Consider the following 22931-nt stretch of genomic DNA (forward strand, 5'->3'; position numbering starts at 1 on the left):
GGAAAACTAGTACACAGGAATTCTGAAAGATGCCTCTTTGAGACAGTGCTACTCAGGCCTGTTTTACAAAATCATAGAATCATAGAATCAGTTAGGTTGGAAAAGACCTCTGAGATCATCAAGCCTAACCTGTGATCAAACACTACCATGCTAACTAGATCATGGCACAAAATGACAGGTCCGGTCTTTCCTTACACACCTCTAGAGATGGCGACTCCACCAGCTCCCTGGGCAGCCAGTGCCAATGTTCTGACCATACAATCTGTGAAGAAAGTTCTCCTAAAGTTCCTAAATTGTCTCTTGCTTACCACAGTCTTCCCTTGCCACTCACTCCCACTTGTGAAATGTCAGCAGCAGAGGTACTTCCAATGTCTGGAAAGGTATGGTAGGAATAACCTCATTCATGCCTGCTCTGAAAGACAGGGACAGTTCAGGCCTCATCCATGGGGGTCAGCCATATCAAAGAGAAGAACATTAGTGAAATGAAAAATAATATCAGCCCTACATTCTCCGACAAAATACATAGCAAAATACTTACTTTCACATTCTCTTACTCCATCCAAATTGTTCAGTACCAGTATCCTAACCATGAGTTTAGCTATCTGCAGGCAAAAGGTTGCCTCTTCTACTTTGATTCCCCACAGTTCCTTTTTCAATGTTTACCATTTTTACACATTGCATTGACTTCAGAGGGTGGCTCTTGTCTAGCAAACTGTAATGCATTGATTGAGCATAAGTATCAGTAGACCAAGTTACTAAATGTCTCTCCCTCTGCATGTCATTCAATAGGAAAATGTTGGAATCAGTGGAGCTGCATTAACAACTAATTGTATTATAACAAAAGTAAGACTCTAAATGAAGTTATTTTACCTCCTAGAGAAAACCCTGTAGAGATCAAAGGTGAGACACTCCTAGAGAACTCCCAGAGGCAGAGATTGTTTTAAGTTCATCTTCCCCTGTTTGACTTCCAGCTCCCAAACATATACTCTATCCCTGTGCTTTAGAGAGGAGACAGTAGCCAAATATCCATTAGCAGCAGCCAGAGCCACATTAAGCTTCTAAATTCTTCCTTCGTTGCAGAGCTGGTGAGCAGCTAGAGCTACCTAAGGTGCTTAAAAAGGTGTTGCAGCTCTACTAGTCTGGCTCTTGGTGACAGAAATTCTAAGATGGTCCTTCTGGGTTTTCTTATTTTCCAGCTCAACAAGGTCATATGAGGTGTGAAAATATTTGCCAGCCCATAACAAATAAAAGCTGTGATAATAACCACTTACCACTTTTGGAATGATCTTGTTTGCATTTAATTCAAACCCATCTGAACAACCCTGACTCAGATAATGCTGCCCATCTTGCAGTTATGTTTTATCAGGAGGCTTGGAAGGGCCCCAGTTTGTTGCCTGTCACTGAAGGAATTTCTTTCTCACTGCACCCCAGTGTGGAGGCAATGCCAGCGTGCCAGGCGATGGCCATGGCGCGAGGACAGAAGGCAGAGCTGCCAGGCTCTGCATGTGCTTTGAGGAAGAACCACAAGCCCTGGGGCTCAGTGGCCATTGGACTGAGGGCCACAGCAAATTATAGAGTCTCCAATTGCTCTCCCATCTACCTCATGCAGAAATAACAGCAAACAGGTGGACAGGATGGGTTGCAGGCACCAGAAGAAGATGGCAAGTAATGCAATGGTCTCCTTTGCTGAGGTGTAGCAGCAGTTCAGTTTTAGGGCTGTGTTCATAAGCACAGCTGATCGAATGCAGCTGAGCCTCTGATTGTGGACACTCAGATGTAGTCACCTGCTCCATTATACTCCACTGTTAAAAATCAAACTCCTGTGCTGTGGGATGTGGACCATTTGCCCACCATATACTGCCATGTAGGTGCAGAATCACTCACCGCCCTGAAATGGAGCATCAGCGCTGATAATTTGTTTAAATAATATTGGGAGCGGGGGCTGGGGAAGGGGGAAAAGGTCCCATTGCACTCACTAGCAAATAAGAATATCCACTCATGAACAAGAACATGCACCATTCATGTCTATTCGTCACTTGTCACATTAACTATTTGATTTTCTCAGTATTTTCTGCTACCAGGGGAGTCAGGACAAATTGTTACTAGGAAACCAATCACCACAAATGAGGCAAAGTGAACAGATCAACAAAATATTGCAGGCTGGGAGATAACATCCAAATATCTGTTGAATCCCTGTATAAAATGAATCATGGATTGCTATTATCTCACCAAGGAGAAAAATGCCATATTTATCATCTAATATAGGTGAAAGATAATCTGGCCATTCTGAAAAACATGAGATGCATACTTTTAATGAAATCATCCGTTCCCCTGCACTGCAGAAAGACTCCAATTTCCCTGCTTCACTGCACAGATTCAGGTTTGCATTTATATGTAAGCAAAGTTTCTTGGCTGACAAACCTTGCTCAGCCACTGAGGGCAGCTCCACGTTGCCAGAATGAACCAGTAAAGTTCTTGCTGCTGAAGGTACTGTACACGACAGGCTACGTCTTACTCAAGAATTCACTTACTCAAGATGTCACCCACCTGCCACTAGGTACAATGCACACTTTTATAGCCAGCACAGCTGCCTGGAAGGCAGAACAAGATATGAATAACCATTTCCTAGTCCATTTTTTCAGCTGTGAGTCTTCTACATTGCTGAACTGCTTCAGATATTAAGATAGACTAATTAAGACTGGATCACATACATGAAATATCATCAAGCAGGAATACTAAGTAGTAACATACGTGAATAAAAAAGTGATTGCAATAAGTATGAGACAAATAAATTAATATTTTGTCTTGGATAGGATTCTTTATGTTTGGTAACTATTGCTTGTGCTGAAGATATAACACATGCTGACACCAAATATCAATTCTAGGTAAATCCAATTAAGCCCAGAAGCAAAACAGCTGGATTAGCAGTTCACTGCATAAATTATTTTTCTTCCATTTACTTTGTCTTATTGTAAATGAGCCTTTTAACATAAAAAAATTTAGCACTCAAGTTCCCCTTTGCTTATTAATCCCAGAAGCCTAAAATGAAGAAGAAGAAGAAAAAAATGTATTTTCTTCCTTTGTTGTTTGTGGGCATATGCTTTTCAGCTCCCTCATGTAGTCTCCCCATATTGCAGGTAGTTTTCATTCTTTCTTGAATAATTCACTCACATTGCATTTACAATAGTGTCAGACCAAGAAATTCACTTTTTTGTTTTTAATTTCCAGGTGATGCATTAATGCATTATTATTTTATATTTTTTTTAATTACCTGGTTCTCTACAAATTGAATATAAAATGGGTAAGGCTGGAGTTCAACATGCTTACAACTGCTTTATTCCAGTTGCAACAACATAGACTATACTGGAGTTATTTTATTTGATTTCTTTTTTTTTTTTTTTTTCCTTATTGTTTTTCTTCATTATATGGCTGTCAGCATAAAGGGCAATGTAGAGATTGGGAATCGATACATGCTACTCCTGTAGATACACAAATAATCACAAATTATAATCATTGATTGATTTTCAGCATTCTGATAGTGACACATTGAGTGGAAGGGACTCTGATCTCAGTTGTGCTAGAGGAAATCTAGAGCAGTGATTCACAGCTGGAATTGTAATAAAGACCTGCCTGAGAAATGCATCATTTTAGTCAATGAAACATGTAACGTATTATTGGGGAAAATTACTTTTCCCTTCTGCTCATGATCAGGGCTGAGAACAGCAAATGTTCGAGCAGCAGAGCCATGCTTCAGCCTCCAAGGTTGAGTGCCACCAGCTCAACTCATGGCTTACTCCAGAGCCCATATCAAACACACGCAGGTCTTGACACGTGCATTCCTCTTCCACTCCCCTCAGAGAATATCAGTGTGAGATTCCCACCTCTCTAAGACTTTGTTTTCCCAGAGATTTTCATGTCGTGCATGCACAGGAGCCTAATGCCCAGCTTCCCTAGTGAACAGCTCACACATGGTACCTACAAGCACCACCCAGAGCAGAGGGCCACAGTCCAGGTAAAGGATACCCACACACAGATGTCAGACCAATTGATGGCACACCATCCAGACATAGATATCTCTGTAGATAACTACATGTCTATAAATATGAAATGATGAATAGAGAACTACTAAATTATGCCTACTGCTGTGAAGTGATTTTAAAAATATTGTTTCTATCATATGTCTTTATGTCTATTATACTCTTATACTTATTAAGGATCTTAACAAAAAAAAATAGCAGTCCTTTTTCCTTAACTGGAGTGGGAGATGATAAAATATTTTGGCTTTGTTACAAATGCAGAAGAACTGAAGGTTAAAAAATCAGGGCTATTTTTGTACAAGCTAAAAGAAGGAGATAGACTACTGTTAACAGTATATTCCTTTTATTTTCCAGTAGTAGGAAATTTTTTTTCCTATTTTTCTTATGTAAAATACCTTCCTTATAAAGACTGATACTGCTTCCACTGGCATAAGCAGTAGCTTTCTTGTGGGCTTTCCTGGGGGCAGACACAGGAGCAGATTAGTCATAGATCAATTGTATATACAGGTATTTACTTAAGCAGATAAAATTTTGGAGAGACAGCTCTAACTTGTATCAGCCAATTAAAAAAAAAAAACCAAACAACATTTTTCCTGAAAAACAGAGTGAAAAAGGGAAACACACAAAGTATCTCTGGTGACACAAAGATACCATTTGGCACAGAATGACATGTGAGTCTAAACTTTCAGAAATCAAAGACACATGAAGAGCTATTAATTCTGGCAGGAAAACTTCCATGCCTGAAGTGCTTTTCCAGCATTCTTGTGCTAGAGAATGTGCCTATTTGCAAGTGACTAATGCAAATCCTCTTTAAAATAAATACATGTTAAAAATCCTTACTGGTCATCAAATTGATTATTTTTGTGAGTCCCTTCCAACTCAGGATATTCTGTGATTCTTAACTGGCATTCAAATAATGGAATGCCATTATTTGAAAAATGAAGAAAGGGAGAGGAGAAGGAATAGAAGATTATTAACTGAAGTAATGATTTTTTTCCACACTAGGTAAGAAGCATTGGCATTTGTATTCACAAAAAAGGTGATTTTTTGTTTGATGCACATTCATATCTGATCCATTAATTTACACAGAAGAATAAATTACACCTTTTCTCACTGCTTTTGTTTGTAGAAACTTAGGAGATGTCACACTCTATCAATTAGAAAATACAAAAAATATCAGCTGACAATATCAATAAAATTAGATTTACTTGTCAAAAAGAAAGTGTCTTCTGCTTTGTTTATAATATTCTTGAGAAGACAGGGTGCTGCTGCCACTGCCTTGGGACAGCCAAAGGCCTTGGCTATAGCAGGGAAGGTGGCAGCTCTGTGAAACACTCAGCGCGATGCCCTCAGTGACCATTGGTTCTGCCATGGGTAGTAAATATGGACAGATTCATCTTCTGACACTGGATTAGATGAGTAAAATTACAATTGGCGACACATAAAATTATAATAAAATATAAACCTCAAAATTTTAATGCATGTATGAAGAACATCTTGTTATTCATGGAAGGAAGTGAACTGGAAAGCTGTGCAAATGGCAAGGTACAGAGAGGTAACTGGAAGCAGTGTAGCAGCACACTGTAAGGAGACATGCTCAAATTTTCATCTTGAGTCCTGAAGAAAAGAATTAATTTTATATTATCCATATGAAGTTGTGTATATTCATGAGTCTCATTAAATAAATTTCTTAATCTGGCTAATAAAGCTTCAGTAATAATTTTAAATTTTACCTTCAGAGAAATGTTCCTGGAAAGTTTTCAATATTTATATTTTACATTTGAATATTGAAAACCATCAGAGTTACGATTCATAGATGAGAAATAAACACAGCCCTGATGGGGAAATTCTGGTGACTCTGCACAGTTACCTGCTGGGCTTCCAACCTGAAATGGACATTGATACAGTGACAACATCTGAATGTGTGTATTCAAACTGTCGCTGTTCCATACCATTGAGTATTATATCAAAGAACATCAAATAGCCTCTCATCCCATTACACCCCTAAATTTTTTACCACCATTCAGTCTTGCTGCCTATCCTCAAAGGAAATTAAATTTTTTGACAGTTAATACCAGCCAACTTTTCTTTAATAACACTACTTTAATTCACCAAAAAGGAGTTGAAATTTTCAATTAAAAAGTGCCCATTTATTCATGAGGCCTCAAAGCATAACTAAAAGCAATGGGTTAGGTATTCCTCTAGTACCTGTGTCCTCATGATACAAGTATTGGAAAAAAATTGTAAAGCTGTTAAGTACTCCCCAAAACCTTTTACAAACTATCAGAATGAATTTTAAAGTCTCTTTACTTAAAACAAAAATGTGCAAGAAACTATTTGGGTAAATGTGCAATGCTATGGGACACTACAAATAATAATACTGTCAAACTGTGCATTTTCTATGATCTGGCAACTGGAAACAGATATAGAAAGACAACACCATTTGTCCTTGCAGTGATTGCAAAAAACTACAATTTGAGAGGTGATATTCCATGTTGAATGTTTTTCAATTCTTCTATACTCAGTACAAATACTGTCATTTTGTAGATGACTGTAATGGACCAAACAGTTGTGCTAATGTGTGAAGTCCATGTAGGATGTCCTTTGAACTCAGCACCAGCATACTGAGCAAAGATCTCAGATGCAGATACAGACATACTCTTTCTCCCTACCATCCCTTCCAAACACTCTGAAGTATTTACATGTCAAATTAGCCAGTGCAGTGGGTGCATTTCCTGTACAAGAACTATGAATTTTCCTCAGTGCAGGCTCCAACATAGCACTTCTCAGCTTTTACAGTCTTCAAAAGAGAAATTCTCCTTGAAGAATGAGGGATTTCTTTCATAGCTGCGATTTAGCCCATCATGAAATATGTATCCCTGAGGTTTCTTGTCCCAATTTTTTGAGAAAACTCCTACTTTAGTCAGCGCTAACCACTCATTTTTATATTTCAATAAACCCTGAATGGATAACAGGTGGTGATCTTTGATTTATTTTAAAACATCTTCTTGACTGCTTTCTGAAAGTGAGAGGGCTCGTTGCTTTTACAAGTTGGGTTGGTAACTATTTCTTCACTCAGAGATTATTAAGGGATGGATTTGTTTTTTGTCTGGGCTCACCAGTGCAAGTGGAATGGAACTTAGATGGGACTGTTTGCTAGCTGTGCTAACCAGACTGGGAAACAACCAGGAGGTGATTGGTAATAATTGATGCTCCCGATGCTCAATCCCTTTTTCTCTTCATTACAGTATCTGGAACAAGGCTAATAATGCCAAGGGTGTGAGTTTGGACTCCATATGGGCCGTTCACTTAAGAGTTAGACTTGATGATCCATATGGGTCCCTTCCAACTCAGAATGTTCTGTGATTCTTCTGAGAATAGCTTTGCAACTGATGCCATCATGACATTTACTGCTGGTTCCTGTCTATACCACAACTCATCATTCAGTATGCAAAGCTGTTATTCAGAACCCCTGTCCCTCTGCCATGTATACATAAATATATGTATTAATGTTTTTATATTCCACTTTTTTTCATAAGCCCATCAAGTTACACAAAATACTTCAGAATGGAGGAGTACCCTAACTGCGCAGTTTAGAAGCTAAATCATACTGCAAACTTCACTCTCTTTGTGTTAATTATTTGTGAAAAATATTTTCACTGGCAACAATAAGTAATTGCAATGCTACCTGTTGTTAATGAGAAGGCTGAAAGTTCATTTATCACACACATCAAGAAACAGCCAGCAGATATTCTAACTCATAATTCTGAAAATATATTGCAATAGACTTTTTATTTATAATATGTAAACAAACTATATGTATTTGAATACTAGACACATTGATAAGTAGCACTTTTTCTCCATTGAAATAAATCTGGCAGAACATGATTAAATCGAACTTTCTCCACTTCTTACTTGGATAAATTGCAATACTTTCAAAATAACATATAACCTCAGCAAATTTCAGCAAAGATTTAAAATATGTGAGATACAAATTAAAATGCAGCTCACCAGATTTTCACGTGATCAATGCTACAACTCAATAGTGGAATTTTATTAAGCCTTTTTAATTGTATTTTAAAAAACCCAAACACATGATCTTTTTTGCAAGTTGTTAACTAATGTAACACACACTCTCAATGATTTACAAGGTCCCATCATTATGCAACTCAGCCTAAAATATACTACTACGACTAATAACAATAACAACAATAATATTACACAAAGTTATGTAGTGCTGCCACAGCCTGGATTCTTTAAGCTTGCTTTGTGCATTAATGCAATCTTGAGGTCCTGTGTCACATGAAACACTAAGTCCAGATTCTTACACATCATGTTAAAGAGATATTTGGAGGCACAGCACAGCACACATTACTGAGGTCATCAGAATTTGTCTCCTTGTTCAGGTTTGAAAAAATGAAGATCTTAATCAATTGTCAATATCATACAGTTCCATAGCTAGCCTCTGAAAACATTGCAAAATAAAGTCACAGAATGTGATTAACAGGAAACACAAAAAGTTTTAGTGTTTTTAGGAAAAGAACAAAATAAATTAAAGCTCTTTAGAGAGCTTAGAGATATTATATAGAGTTTTCCATGGTGAGTTTTTTCACTAGAAAAATAAAGAAAATCCAAGCAAGACTGGCTAACTTTTCACTGCTTTATAAATAACTTCTCTTTACATTTTATTTACCCAGAATTATATTAATTTTATGTCCCAATGCCAAGAAATCTGGTTAGTAAAGTACCAGATTCTTTTATTTGATTTTATTTGATTTCATTTGATTTCATTAGGGACTATCAGCCTTGCTGCTTAAGTGCCCAACTACTGTTTGCAGTTAAACATTCATTAGGGAATCCCCAGTGGGTTCATTCATTTCACTGAGGTCCAATTACAGTGCCACAAAAGCAGTTTTTGCAGCAATTAGCCGATTTTTCCTGTTTATGTTCTGTGTCTTTAGGAAGACGACTATTTTGTGGAGGTCAGATTTTTAATTAGGCGCAATTTAGGGCCAATAAGAAAACTGATAATTTACTAAATAGCTGTGGTGGACTTAACTGCTCAGAGCAGAGGTAAATAACACAACAGGGACACAGGGAATAAGCTCTCCTGGTGTGCAGAGCTCAGAGCCCCATGGTGTAAGGAATAGATTACGTGTTAAATGCCTGTCAGGGCCCTCTTTCCATCACCTCTATTGCCACTCAGCCCCACCTCAAGAGCCACTATGTTATTAGAAGTGGAAAATACTTGCAGAGAGCTGCTGGCTTCAGGTGGCCCCAAAAAAAACTCAGGGTGAAAGAAAACAACAAAAAAATAATCAACTTCTTCTCCCTGCACCTTTATCAGCTGCTGCATCCCGTGAAACAAATTATATTTAAGGGTGTCTGTGGCATGCTTACAGCCACTATGAGTATGTTCTTACCAAAGTGGATTACTCTGTGATCTCTTGGATTTCTGCAAAGTCTGTGCTTTCTGCCCTTTAATGAGGCATTTATTTTTTTCAGCAACGTGCACAAGTTGCCTTACACTTTGGGAAACTAAGACCTGTGAGAGTTGATGAAGAGCAGTCATTTAAAGTGAGATCTTCATAGAATCATACATGCCTTCTGAAAAATTTTAAGCAGACTTGCCGCCTCAAAATTTGCTTATCTAAAGACCATGATAGTTGAATATCAGCCATTGTATCACAATGAAATTTCTGAAGAGGCTCATGGCTGGCTGAAATGTCTCTCTCTTACAGGAAATAGGTAAGGAAGGGCCAGAAGGTCACTGCATTTTTTCTTCAACCTTTGACCCAGCACTCAACAGCAAAGTTCTAGCCAGGCATGTCAAAAAGCAATACCATTTAGAAGTGTATGTTACAAACATTGAAATTTCTTTGCCAGGCACCATTCCTGTCAGGATTTATAAAAACATAAAAAAGAGTAGGGCAGAAATTCCTGTATATTTTAGTGAGAAGAAAAATGTACAATTAAGTTGTAAATGTGCAAAGAAAATGTGTGATGGCTTTGTTTCTGAGTATACACAAAAATACAACAAGAGAATAATTTTGGCAAAACTGGTATCTTGATGAAAACACACTCTACATCATGACTCTTGTTCTTCCCATGAAAACTCCCCACAATGGCATGCAGTCTACAACCATGGATACAATTTTTAGGTTTATTTAATTAAAAAAACCCCAAAACTCTGAGGAAATCATAATTTTTCAGAAAACTTTAGATCTTGAAAATCTGTTATTAGGCAGTTATTTCCTTTCTTATTATTTAGCCAAAAAGTATATTTTTTTTTTCAACTCATCAGATCTTTTTGTACATAGAAATAAGATTGAAAGATGCTGGCTAAAAAAAAAACCCAATAAATTATGCATTTACATTTCAAGATGCTGAAACCAGACTCTAAGATCAGTGGTAAACCAAGGAAAATCTCTATAAGATGGTCTGAAAGGAGTCTAATGATGTGGGTGAATAGACAGTGGCTCTATGGTCTAATCTAACTAATACAGTGTAAGTTCTGTTCAGATTTGCATATTACTTTCAATGAGGGGCCTTAAACCCATAAAGCTACAGAATAACAGGAATGTATGAATTCTTTGCACCCAGTCAAACATGTATCGAGTTGAGGAAGGCCTTTTATAATATTTTTTAAAGTATTTTCTATATTTCAGAGAAAGATTTGGGGGTTCTGAAGCAAATGAACACTTTTACAAATATGCTATTACAAGAATACAATAAGCAACACACTTTGCAACATTAACTCTCAGTTACTTTGGAAAGCAAACTTCATTTGGAGTCCAGCTTGACTTGCAAATAACTCAGGGTGGTAATTAATAACAATCAGCCACTGAAGTAACTTAGTATAAATAATGCGCTTAACTATGTCCCAAAAGGGCTAAAACAAACACATGGACTTCAGTATGAACTCAGCCAAAAGAAAAAAAGAAAAAAAAATACAGCAATTGACTTAATTTTGTACTTTTTATGCTTAGCTGCTCCCTCGGTGTATTACACATCATATCTCAAATGCCAGGTTTTTTGTCATTAACGTAATCAGAAATGCAATTTTCATAATACAAATCGTATAAACAATGAGCTGAGGGCAGCTAGGGGACAGGTGTCATCCACAGCATGTAGTTCTAGTGGAAAGACAGATACAATTAAGTGACAAGGAAGCATTACTATTACAGTGAGAATAACTTCCAAATATATGAGATAGAGAGACATTTTCACAGCTCAGAGAGGCATCCCAGTCAAATAACCTGTTATTTGCCAGTTCACATCCCTCTGCATGGGGAGAACAGTAGGGCAGCAGGATATAGGGACAGAAATAAGCTGTTAGACCATAGGACCATAGGTCAGTTTAGGTCAGTTCAGGTCAGAGGAGACCAAATCCAACCTCCTGCTCAAAACTGGGTCAACTTCATTCATTCCTTTGTGACAGCATGTACATAAACTAGTGCAGCTAAAATAACAAATATAAAATAACAAATATAAAATAACATATATATATATATATATATATATATATATATATATATATATATGCATTTAATTATAGATATTAAAAAGTTTACAAGTTAATCCTGGCTTTTTAAGGAAATTAATGTTATCACACACTTCATAGTTACTGTCTGGTGTGGGCTCATTCTATCCCTGTTAGCTGAAGGTTTAGAGGTGTGAAGGCTTAAGGAGACAGAGAGGATCAGTGGTGTTATGAAAAGCCCAACTATAGAAAAAGCTTCAACCCAAAATTTTACCTTAGTACTGCCAGTATCAACCAAATATCAAACTAGAAAACATTGAAAAGCTGACCTCATATTGCTTCCTTTTAGATACCCCATCTCTTCCCTAGATGTAGATGGAAAATAGAATGTCAGGATCAGAAGGGGCAAGCACTTAACATTTCCAGTGTAACTAGAAGTCCAAAGTAATGGAAATCCCATAAGAAGGGGAATTTTCTGCCATCTGCAGGATAGGTAGACAATTTGAGATGGTGCCAATGAGGTTATCTATTTGAGGACCATCTTAGGCCTTCAGACTTTCTTTCTGCATAACATCTTACAAGTGAATCCAGCACTTCTGGACCTTCTTAGAGGTTAAAGAAGGCTGCTTATCCTAAAGCTTTATTTAATCATCCAGATCTTCTCCCTGTGAAAACTAAAAAACATCCCCAAAGACTTCAGCTGTAGAGGGACCAAGTTCTGGAAAGCAGCATTGAAATCATTGCTTGACCATTTTTTGCAAACCATGTTTCTATACTGGTTTGAAGAGTCCAGCACAACAGTCAGGTCACAACCTGCACTGCTGTGTTCTCCTGCTCAGCCTTCTTCACAGACAGAATTTTGAAATCTAATAGGTGCTAATTCTGCATACAGCTCTGCAAAAAAATCTTAATTGTTTAGTTAAGCTTAAAATTGTATTTGGCAGATTGTTAGGCCAGAAATCTAGTTGAGGGCACCTGGTATTTAAAAATGAACTGAAAACAGGATTTATTGCTTTAACTGTACATCTCAAAACTGACTGATAAGCATTCATGACATGTACAAAGTAGGCATCTTTTCTAGTAATGGTCAGCAACCTTTTAGAAATATACAAGAGGAATGCAAATAGAGAATCATTCTTAGCATACTAGGAGCCTTTGAAGGTTCTCCTGACTTCAAACATCAGAGGCAAGAACAATATAAATAACTATAATACCACAAAATAACCTGTTACACTGAGATACACTGCAGGTCCAGCATTACTTGATCCAGTGTGTGTGAGAAGTGCAGTGATGATGCTTTTGAACAAAACATTCTCATGTGTAAAAATTCATTGCGAGATGTGTTTTGTTAGGCACCAAGAAATTCACTAAGAAATTACTTTTCCTAATTATAAGATACCTGCAGAGCCAGAAAATTTATCAATTTTACTTAGAGTATTTTGTCACTGTGTTTTGCACAGAGAAAGAACAACAAAACAAAAAAATAATTTCCTTTCTCTTGCCCTCCTACTGTCATTGCACAAGTGGTAGCTACTACATTCTGATTACTGATCTGCACATTAGAAAAAGAAGGCTGGTCAAATATGGTCAAAGAGCTAATTTTCAAATATGATTCATTTGTCTGATTTAATATTCTGAAATTTTCAACTTACCTTAGCCCACATTCTGGGTGAACACTCAGTAATTTTTTAATAAACCTGTTTTCAATAAAGGAGAGGGAGCAGAGGGGAATTGAGAAAATTAACAGTTCAGCTGATCTGCTAAATTTTAAAACAAAGAAAAGAAGTACAGTCCAAGATATAACAACTTTTAGATACAAGCGAGCCAGAGCAGTATTTTGCACCTGAACTATAAAAACACATAATGAAAACTAACTTCAGTGCCAAGTTACATGCCATGGAATCATTCCACATTTAATGAAATCACATGGGGTGTAAGTCAGGCCAGAAATCTGACCTTGGTTTTAATTTGAAATTGACAAAAATTTAGCTGTAAAAAGTACATTTGCTGTTTAATAGTGTGATGTACTGTGCATTTATTCAAATACCATAATTATTACAATCATCACCTGCTCTCCTCCATCTCAGTATTTTTTTTTCCAAAATTATTTTATCTGTTGTTTCCAAACCTAAATGTGTCAATGATTTCAACATGAAGTGATTCAACATTCAATATAAATAACTTCATTCAACAGAAAGTGATTAATTCCTTGTCTAGATAATGTCCTTAGAAAAGACAACCTACTAAATTATTAAGCAGCATCTAGTATCAGCAAGTCTCAAGAGCCTACAGTGTGCTCCCAAGAGAAACAGAGTTGACAGAGGGATTCAGATACTCAGGTGACTTCGGAATAAAACCTTTATCTGAACATTGCCTTCAGCAGTCTGCAGTCACACAGATTGGAGGTGTGAGAGGGTAAGTACTGTGACACATGAAAGCAATCCATGACTTCTTTCTTGTAAAACTTTTCCCAATTCCAGCAGCAGATGATGAGAAGACAAGCATATGCTTAAAGCACCATATTATCTAGGAGTTGCCTATTCACTGCTAGTCTAGCAGACACACTCCCAAAGCTCTCCATGCTTTCCCATCTTTTGCCATGATAATATGTAGTGTGCTGATTTGCCGTCATGAAGGTGAGGCACCCCTTTATGTGACAGATTCCATGAGTAAAGCTAGCTGTGCCAAAATGGGCATAGTCTTTCTCAAAACGTGACTAGTAACACCAATGCATCTGTCAGACCCTCCCTTTTGACCATCTCCCTTTCCTTTTTTAAACTCTCCCTGTTCATTGCCCATCCAGAACCTCTCCCCACTGACAAAAATGCAGGCAATAGTGGAGTCAGCAGCTGGGAAGTCAGGTAGGAGCCCTACCTGCCAGCTCCTGACTTCCAGCCAAAAGACCATGATATTACAAACACCAATACAATATTAGTAGCTAGAAAATGGATCACTCAGGAGCACATCCCCGGAGCCTGTAACACAATAGAATAGATCCAAATAGAGAGAACCATGGCACTTGACATCAGCTCTGTCACTGCAAATGGCAGGAGGAACTCTGCTTCCTTGCCTTTTAAGCAGAGAAATGTTTCTCCCACTCTAGGCAGCCAGGGTTGGAACAGCCATACAAACACACTGTGTTCGTAACTAGATTGTATCTTTGTTTCCTATAGTGAAAATAATGTCCTCACTACAGAACTATCTTTCTCTCCCACCTCCCTTCTCCATCTGGTGGTCCAGCCTAAATCCTCATGTTGTTTCTGGGAAATTGGCCAGTCTAAAAGCATCAGCTCTAAAAGTTCCTAAGAAGCTGGTTGACTCACACTATCCCCTTTTCACCCAATTGTAGTTCTCTTTTAGCAGTAAAAAGCTGTCAAGAAAGGAGGGGGTTTGCGACTGGAAAATAATACAGATGTATTCAGTTCCTTAGTGGCAGAAATTTTGCCACAAGACAGTCAGTAGAGTACAATTCCTATAGCAAACCCAGATCCCACTTTCAGGCAATGCTAGTTTAAAAGCTCAGGTTTGTGACTTGCTCTCTGCCTGAATGGAATACATACTCGATTTATTGCAGAGCAGCCTCAAAAATCTGCCAACTACTGTGATAGTGACATGGTTGTTTACTCAATAAAACCTTCTGTTTGCTCAGGAAAACCCTCCGGCCCAGCTGGGGAACTCTGTTCTTGGGGACAATCTGAAAACACATGAAGAGTGCCACAGGGGGATCAGTGACAGACTGGTCTTTCACAGTGTTTTCTTTACCTGTCTGTAATTGAGGATCATTCAGTCTGTCCTTAAACCTGGCCTTTCTCCTTTCCCCCAACTCTACCTTGCAGAAGTAGAAACTGGTACCTGTTGGGAAGGGTTTACCTCCTGGAAAATGTGGCTTTTTACCAATTACTGAAAGCACATTTCATTTCACAAGCCATTGCACAAACCAACCCTGTAGACTTTGAACAGCCCTAGTGACAAGTCACTCCTTCCCAGTTCATCCATGACACATTAAATAAGACCAGTGCCTGCTAGAACCACATCAAAGAACACACTGACCATTGAATATTCATTGGGAGCCATAGAACAACCCACAGAAGTGGACAATGCCTTCCAGAGTCCACATCCATAGCAATTTCTACTGAGTAAAACTAAACTGGAGTACATATTTGGCAGCTGTGTAAATCTTGGATAAATATTTTATTCTGCTGCCATGTGAAGAGTGCTTGGCAAAGGAAACAATTAAAGAGTAACGAGACAGTTTTGGGAAATGGGCAATATGAAATGTTTGTTCTACTTCCTTGTTTACCTTATTGCATAAATGCAAACTGCAGTGTGAAATTAAGTCATTTTGAAAGAGAAAATAATGCTGAAAACACCACAAGGAGACAAGAATCATATTAGTTTAATATCATGTGTAGTACTCAATTACTTCTCTTTATGTTCCTCAGATTGTTTTCTGAGTTACTTATGTAACTACTTCTTAAAATGGCCTTGATTATCTATAATATTCATGTAGAAAGTGGAAACTGCTGGAAAGAAAAGAATTATGGCACTAATAGGAGCAAAAAGAAAAAAAATTAAACCCATTGGATGAAACTTTGTAAATCAAGGAAATTTTCTGATGAACAGAAAGACATTGATCAGTAGCCTTGGTGCTGACTTGCATCAGTTGACAGGAAGTTCATCAAAACACATAAAATCACAGAATCGTGGACTGGTTGAGATTGGAAGGGACCTCTGGAAGTCACATAGTCCAAGCCACCTGCTCAAGCAGGAGCTGGTTCCCCAGGATCACGTCCAAATTGCTTTTGAGTACCTCCAAGCATGGAGACTCCCTGGGCAATCTGTGCCAGTGCTTGGTCACCCTCACAGCAAAAAGGTGACTGATGGGACCAGCTGGAGAGGCAGGCTCAGGACGTGACTGTGCCATGAAACACAAATATAGATGTGCATGCATGGGCTGGCATTTCACGTGCATGTGTGCAGCCCTGCTGCTGCAGTTCCTGACTGGAGCCCAGGGACACTGTCTGGGGTGCAGTGAGTGCTTGCAGGTTCTCTCTCCTCAAATGTTTGCTTTTCTTTCTCACTGGTTTCAAACATGCTCGGCATATCAGTGAAACAAGAGGTAAACATGGTGCTGTCTCAGATTACATCTGTTCCCCAGGCGATCTCCAAAGCAAACATTGGTCTCCCAATGAAAAATACAGCTATTACCCATTATTGGACATATCCAGTCACTGCCTGACCACCAAGTTGCACAGTTAATGAATCTTACAATTTCTAATAAAAATAAACCAGACAAAGGAAGTGGCCAGTTTAAGCTGAACTTGAAGAGGAGAAGAAAAGAGATTTAATAAAACATACTCAAGGTTGACATTTCCTTTTTATTGGAAACATGGCTTTCTCAGGAATGACACGATCACATAGATACTATTAGTAAAGCCACATATTGGCGCCAGATTTTAAGATCTTTACCCATATGACTTAATTTTGGGAGCAGTAAAATCCAAAAGGGAAATTCCTCTGGCCCTGTTATTTCACAGTTCAAGATTCAAATTAAAGTATTTCAAAACAGAGCATAAAAGTATATCAGTCAAAATTAACCAAGCCACTTCTTATAACACTAGCAGCAACAGTATTTAAAGATTGTATCTGTATTCCCTGGTCCCCCCTCCTATCTATTCAAGTATTTAGGAATCAAGTCACTTTATATAAAGCAGTGATCAAGAAGAGCTCCAGCAGAAACAGTCTACAAACCACAGGTTTTTTAACAGAAATTTTACTGGATTATATCCTAGATTTTTTTTTTTTTCCAGAGAGTCAATCAAGTCACATGCAGAGGATTCCTTCCAAGTTGTAATATTTGTTATTAACCCAGAATCAACATTTTTACTAAACATAAATACAGTTTTTTTAAAGTTCAAATAATTTAAGAAACACTTTAAGTCTACACATGTTATTACCAAGTGAAAGTTTGAATTTCTTGCTAGAATTTCCTAAAACTGTCAGAAAGACTGACTTTTCTTTTCTTATAAATTTTGGTTATGAAAACTTTTTTTTTAACAAAAAACTTCCAACTTGAAAAAAATAATTACCTGAAATACATTTCCCTGTCTTGCAACTGGTATTGAGAAACTACAACAGCATTATGTTTCATTGCTTTTTTTTCTACAGAGGAAAGTCACACATATTTTAAGTACTTTTGATTGACTTGAGGAAAACAGGTTGCAACCAGGAGAAAAGAAAACCAGAGACTATAATTTCACTTTTTATTCCAAAGATTGTGATTTGTATTCTTCAGCAACAACCTAATGTCCCACAAATAAATTTACCAGATGCAGACAAAACCATGAACTGATTTTTTATGTTTCAGAAACTGGCATGGTTTGTGCTAACTGAAGATCCCAAACTTCATATTGTGACAACCCACTGAAAGTTTTTGAAAAAGAAACATCCTGGAAGGATTTCAGGGTTATGAAACATCACACTTTAATTCTTTAATACAAAGGAAGACTTTCAGCTGAAGCAAAATCTCTTAGACAGAAGGCAGTGGATATTGGCTGTGTTATCAGTTATGAGTGTGACAATTCTTTCTTCCCCAGCTGACCTAACTGCTCTCTTGGCAAGCAGACAACACCAAACCCACAACCAAAATGCTGGCAATCAAAAGTGGCTTTCACTGCTTAAAGAAAGATGCTCTCAGAGCTTCAAAAATGTTCCATATCAGCTAACAACAATACTGGTGAAACAGAAAAGGGATCTGATTTGGAGGTGTCTGACCTTTAAGAATGTATTTTCTTCCATCACTGATTGGTCTGATTAGCCTTTAGGAATTAAATCAAGCCAGAGTTGCTGGTATGGCCTTGAGCCTCCATTAATTTCTGAATTTGTGAATGAGCAAACATTCCCCTTAAATGACCCAGCTGCTGGGTCATTTGATTCTCTGCCTTACAAAAGGACCCAATTGTGCTACCCAAAGTTTCTCACAGACAGAGCAGGATCAGTGTGTGGGAAATGCACTTATTTCTTTATCTAGCCTCAAATATAATTTGTGTTATCATATTCTAAAGGTAGTGTGTTCTTCGTCTTCTCTCTCTCTTTGTAGACCTTCTGTCTACAAAAAATTTCACATTTTCATAACCACTAACTTTAAAAGTCTGAACTAGACATAGACTGTCATAGTTTCTTTGGTTTCAGTGGAATCTCCATGAGGAGGTTGAGCCTAAGACTGTGTTTATAGAGAGTCAGCAGCAGCAAAGTATATTGTAGTTTCATATCATTCTAATCTAACTCTTCTCCATCTTGTTATCTACTTCAGCAAATTAGCATATAAAAGATATAAATGATTGCCAAAAATTAACTGTACATTTCTACTTTAACTGAACAATTTACATGGCATTACAGGAGGGGAGGGGGGAAGATTAGTTTTTCAAGATATAAACAAGCATTATTTTGCAATCTTTGGCCTGTAACTGAAAGATAATAGTTTTAATTTGCATTCAAATAAAGTAAATCTCTCAGTGTAAAAGATTTTTTATAGTTCCCATAAACCAGAAACAGATTAAAGTGTAGACAGTGTAAGGCGGGCAGGAGGATAAATCAACCAGAGAAAAAAGATGATCAAAAAAAAGGAAAAATAATCCTTTCTAAATAATCATGTAGTCAGCTTCAGAAATCCTGTGGACTGGACAAAAGTGCATGTGATTCCTCCACATTTCTGTCATTAAAAATTTGGCTTTAGCTCAAAAGGCAAGAACCTTTACTTAGGGATACCAAGCCTGGAAATACTCTTTCTCTTGTTAATTCCAAATCCTTTTATTTGGAGACTGTGCCTTCTACCAGAAAGGACACATCAGCTCCTTAGATCAAGTATTTTTGCAAATATGCCAATATTGTACCTTTACTGTGGCAACATGAAACACAGTTTTCTGGTTCTGAAAGTGTAATGTGCCCACAATCTCCTGTGAAGTAAGTCATTATTATCAGTGTCCTCAAACTCTGAAGAGACAGATCTGATTTTCCCCTGGGGATTCACTGAGACAAGGTAGTACACGTCACTCTCAAAACTATTTTTGCAATTTTTTTGGTTATAGTGTAATGTAATGCATGTGAGCAGTTCTGAGAGCAGATATCAAAAACAGGACACTCATCTACAGTCTGGAGAACAAAGCATGCAAAATAAATGAGCATGTGTCTCATAACATATTATGTATGAGCCAGACCCCTGATTTTTGTCCAGTTGAGGTGTGTCACTACTACACCTGAATGGTCATGCTGTTTTTATCTCATAGCCTGGGATTTAAGGTATCCACATGGGAGATGTGTTTTCAGACCTCCTTTGGGAATAGTAGATTAAAGAGCCTTTGCACCTGGAAGAGCACATTAATCACAAGGTTAATTTACTAAAGGTTGATTTCACCTGCTGGCAATGCTTTATGAAAGTTAACCTGGCTCAGCCCTTTAAAAGAAACACTTTTGGGCCCCTGCCCTCAGGAAAGAGTGCCAGACCATGGGTCCTGTGGAGACAGCACCGACAGCTCAGCTCTGAGAAGTGATGGGAGTTAAAGCCACTTCTTCACTGAGAATTTTGTCCTGGTTAGCTGTAGTTCTTCCTCCTTTTGCAATTATTCTGCCCTTTCTATGAGCCCTCCTTTTGCCAGGAAATGCATAGATAATACAGTTAATATGAGGCTTTGGATTCCACTTGGAGTTGGTGCTGCCCAAAAGCTTAATAATGGGCCTAGAACTAAATGGGCTTAGCATTGCGTTAAGCGCAAATAATCTGTTGTTTTCAAAAATAACAACTAATTTAAGAATTCTACTTGGCAGTAAATTATGTTATGGTGCCACAAGTCTTGAAACCAGGGATCAGTTCCATTAAGTTCTCACCTACTTGTGGGCCTAAATGTATATAACTAATCAGGAAATTATTCACAATAATGCAGTTATTGATTAAGCTTCATGTCTGTACATTCATAGGTGTATTTTTTGTTGTGAGGACTCTAATCTCACTACACTGTGGAAAGTACAGAATTGATCTGCCCTGACAGATCCAGGAACTTGTCAGGAATGGAACTTGTATGGCTCTGTCTTCCACCACCACAAATATGCTTCAGTACAATTGCTTTGAGTGAAATAATGTAAGGATATGGCTCAATGTATTTCATCTGGCTTCCTATCTTAGCTGAAAAGCCTTGAGTTTTAATACACCCAATGAAAGAGAAGCCTAATCAAAAACTTTTGAGAGATCCAGAATGCTTTTCTCCCTAAAGGCACATTCTCCCATCTCTCATTGTAGTCAAGGACTGAATTTGGCTTCATATGGCAGTGTCATCACCTGTCACAACAAAGACTGAGGAAAGGTTGTGCCCTCTGTACCACGTATTTTTAACACAATGAACAAAAAAGTAACAGCTGGGGTTTTTGTAGCAGAAAATCCAATTTTAGGTTGTATTAAAAACCCTTCTGAATCAAACATTAGAAAGCATCATGCATAGCTCCTAAAAACTGAACTTGCAAGAAACTTTGGGTCTTTTGATTAAAAAGGAAAGGTGGGATGGGTTTGTGGTATTTAGTTCCATTTTAAGCCAATAAGAGGCAGTAGCTTCATGAAGGCATAGAAGCCAAAAATAGCATTCTGTCCTCTCACTACCTGACTGATCTCTGTTTTCAAAAAGACTATTTAGGAACAGCTGTAACAATATGTATCATTATTTCACTTGGACTTGACAAGTTATGAAAATGTACTTTTTTCTAGGAATCTCTCTCTCTGCCTATATGTATATGCATACATATATGTGTGTATATATATATATATATATTTACATTTAACAGCTTCACTGACCTTAAACAGAAAATGGCAATTATGAAAATGGAAAGGAAATGACAACCAAAGTCACTGAACTTTCCCAGTAGCTAATTCACTTTCATATGCTTGGTACTAAGGTTAATGTTATTATTTATATCCCTAAAGTTAAATTCTCCAATGATCAAGAATACAGAGCACATCTTGGTTCTCTGTTAGAAACTGATTCTAAGTTTCTTACTAATAAAAAAGGACCTCTTCTTTGTATAAATAAACATAAGAAATTATGCAAAAAAGAAGGGCAAGGTTAGTACTTTAAAGCAAAAAAACAGATGGTGGCGCAGGACGAGAAAAAGTACAACAGACTTGGAAAAAGAGAACAAGTAGGCGTCTTTGGGTGACCCAGAGGACCATTCTTCTTTTTAAGGTGATAAAAACATTCCAAACATCCTACCATGCACACACAAATTAAAAAAAAAAAAAAAAATTCTTCAGCCTCTTATTTAGCTATGTCTAAAGCTATTCTGAAATTCAGAACATCAAGATCAACACCAGATTTCTCTCTTAGCAGATAAGGCATTTCTCTACAGTGTAGGGCACAACAGCAGATGGTAGGAGGCAGCTCACTGCAATAGCAGGACTAAATGCATCTTGTTTGGAGGAAAAGAATGCTTTTCTTTATATAATTTGAAATTCTAACCCTGAAAGTATGCCTGCTACACTTTATTAACAAAGAAAGAATGAAATACAATCAAAAAAATCCAATTTACTTTAAAAAATATCAGAGCAATGCAAAACTGGCTATTACTTATGCTTTGAGACACAGGGCTATAAAGTTTTAAGACCCCATCTGTCATTGCACCTGAGTGCCCTTTGCATTAGGTATGCACAAGTGCAGGGGGCTGAACTCAGCACTAACATAAGTAGGGGCACCTGCGATGGAGCTCCTTTTCTGATGCCAATGGTGAACTAGGCCCACAGTGTCCAAAAGGAAAGGTTTTGTAAAACACAACAGAATCTGCTGATATGAGTCCCTTGAAAATTATTTATTGGCTGGAAATCTTTGAGGGAAGAGAACAAATGAAGTTCCTCAGTGGCTTTTTACAATAGCCACTCCACTAATGAACATCTGGAGTCCTAGCTGCTCTCTCAGTTTTATTCAATCTAATGCCTACTGCATTAGACCTTTATGTGTTCATGATAAACTGGCAGCAAAGACTGCCTTAAATAGTAAGAGAGGATGAAGACAATTTTTCCATTTACAATATATTTCCCTTTGGAGTCAGGGGTACATTATTGGTTTGCTCCAAAAGCAAAACATAAACTGCCTCTTATTTGTGAAACATTATTATTGCAGCTTCTACCTGGAGATGTTTCTTGAAAAAAAGCCTCAAGTCTATTCCTTCTCGCAAATCAAACTACGATACCACATACAAGCATAGGTCCATTATAAGCTACATTGGAAAAATTAATTCACACAAATTACTTATTTTGAAGTGTGTGGTTCTCACTGATTTGTCAATCAGCTGCTCCTAAAAGCAGCACTGCTTCAGTCCTTCTGCAAGGACTGAGGCATGAGCCAGCAATCACTTGGCTCTGTACACTACTCTCT

The sequence above is a fragment of the Lonchura striata genome, chromosome 1 (genome assembly GCF_046129695.1).
Source record: "Lonchura striata isolate bLonStr1 chromosome 1, bLonStr1.mat, whole genome shotgun sequence".
Lineage (NCBI taxonomy): Eukaryota > Metazoa > Chordata > Aves > Passeriformes > Estrildidae > Lonchura > Lonchura striata.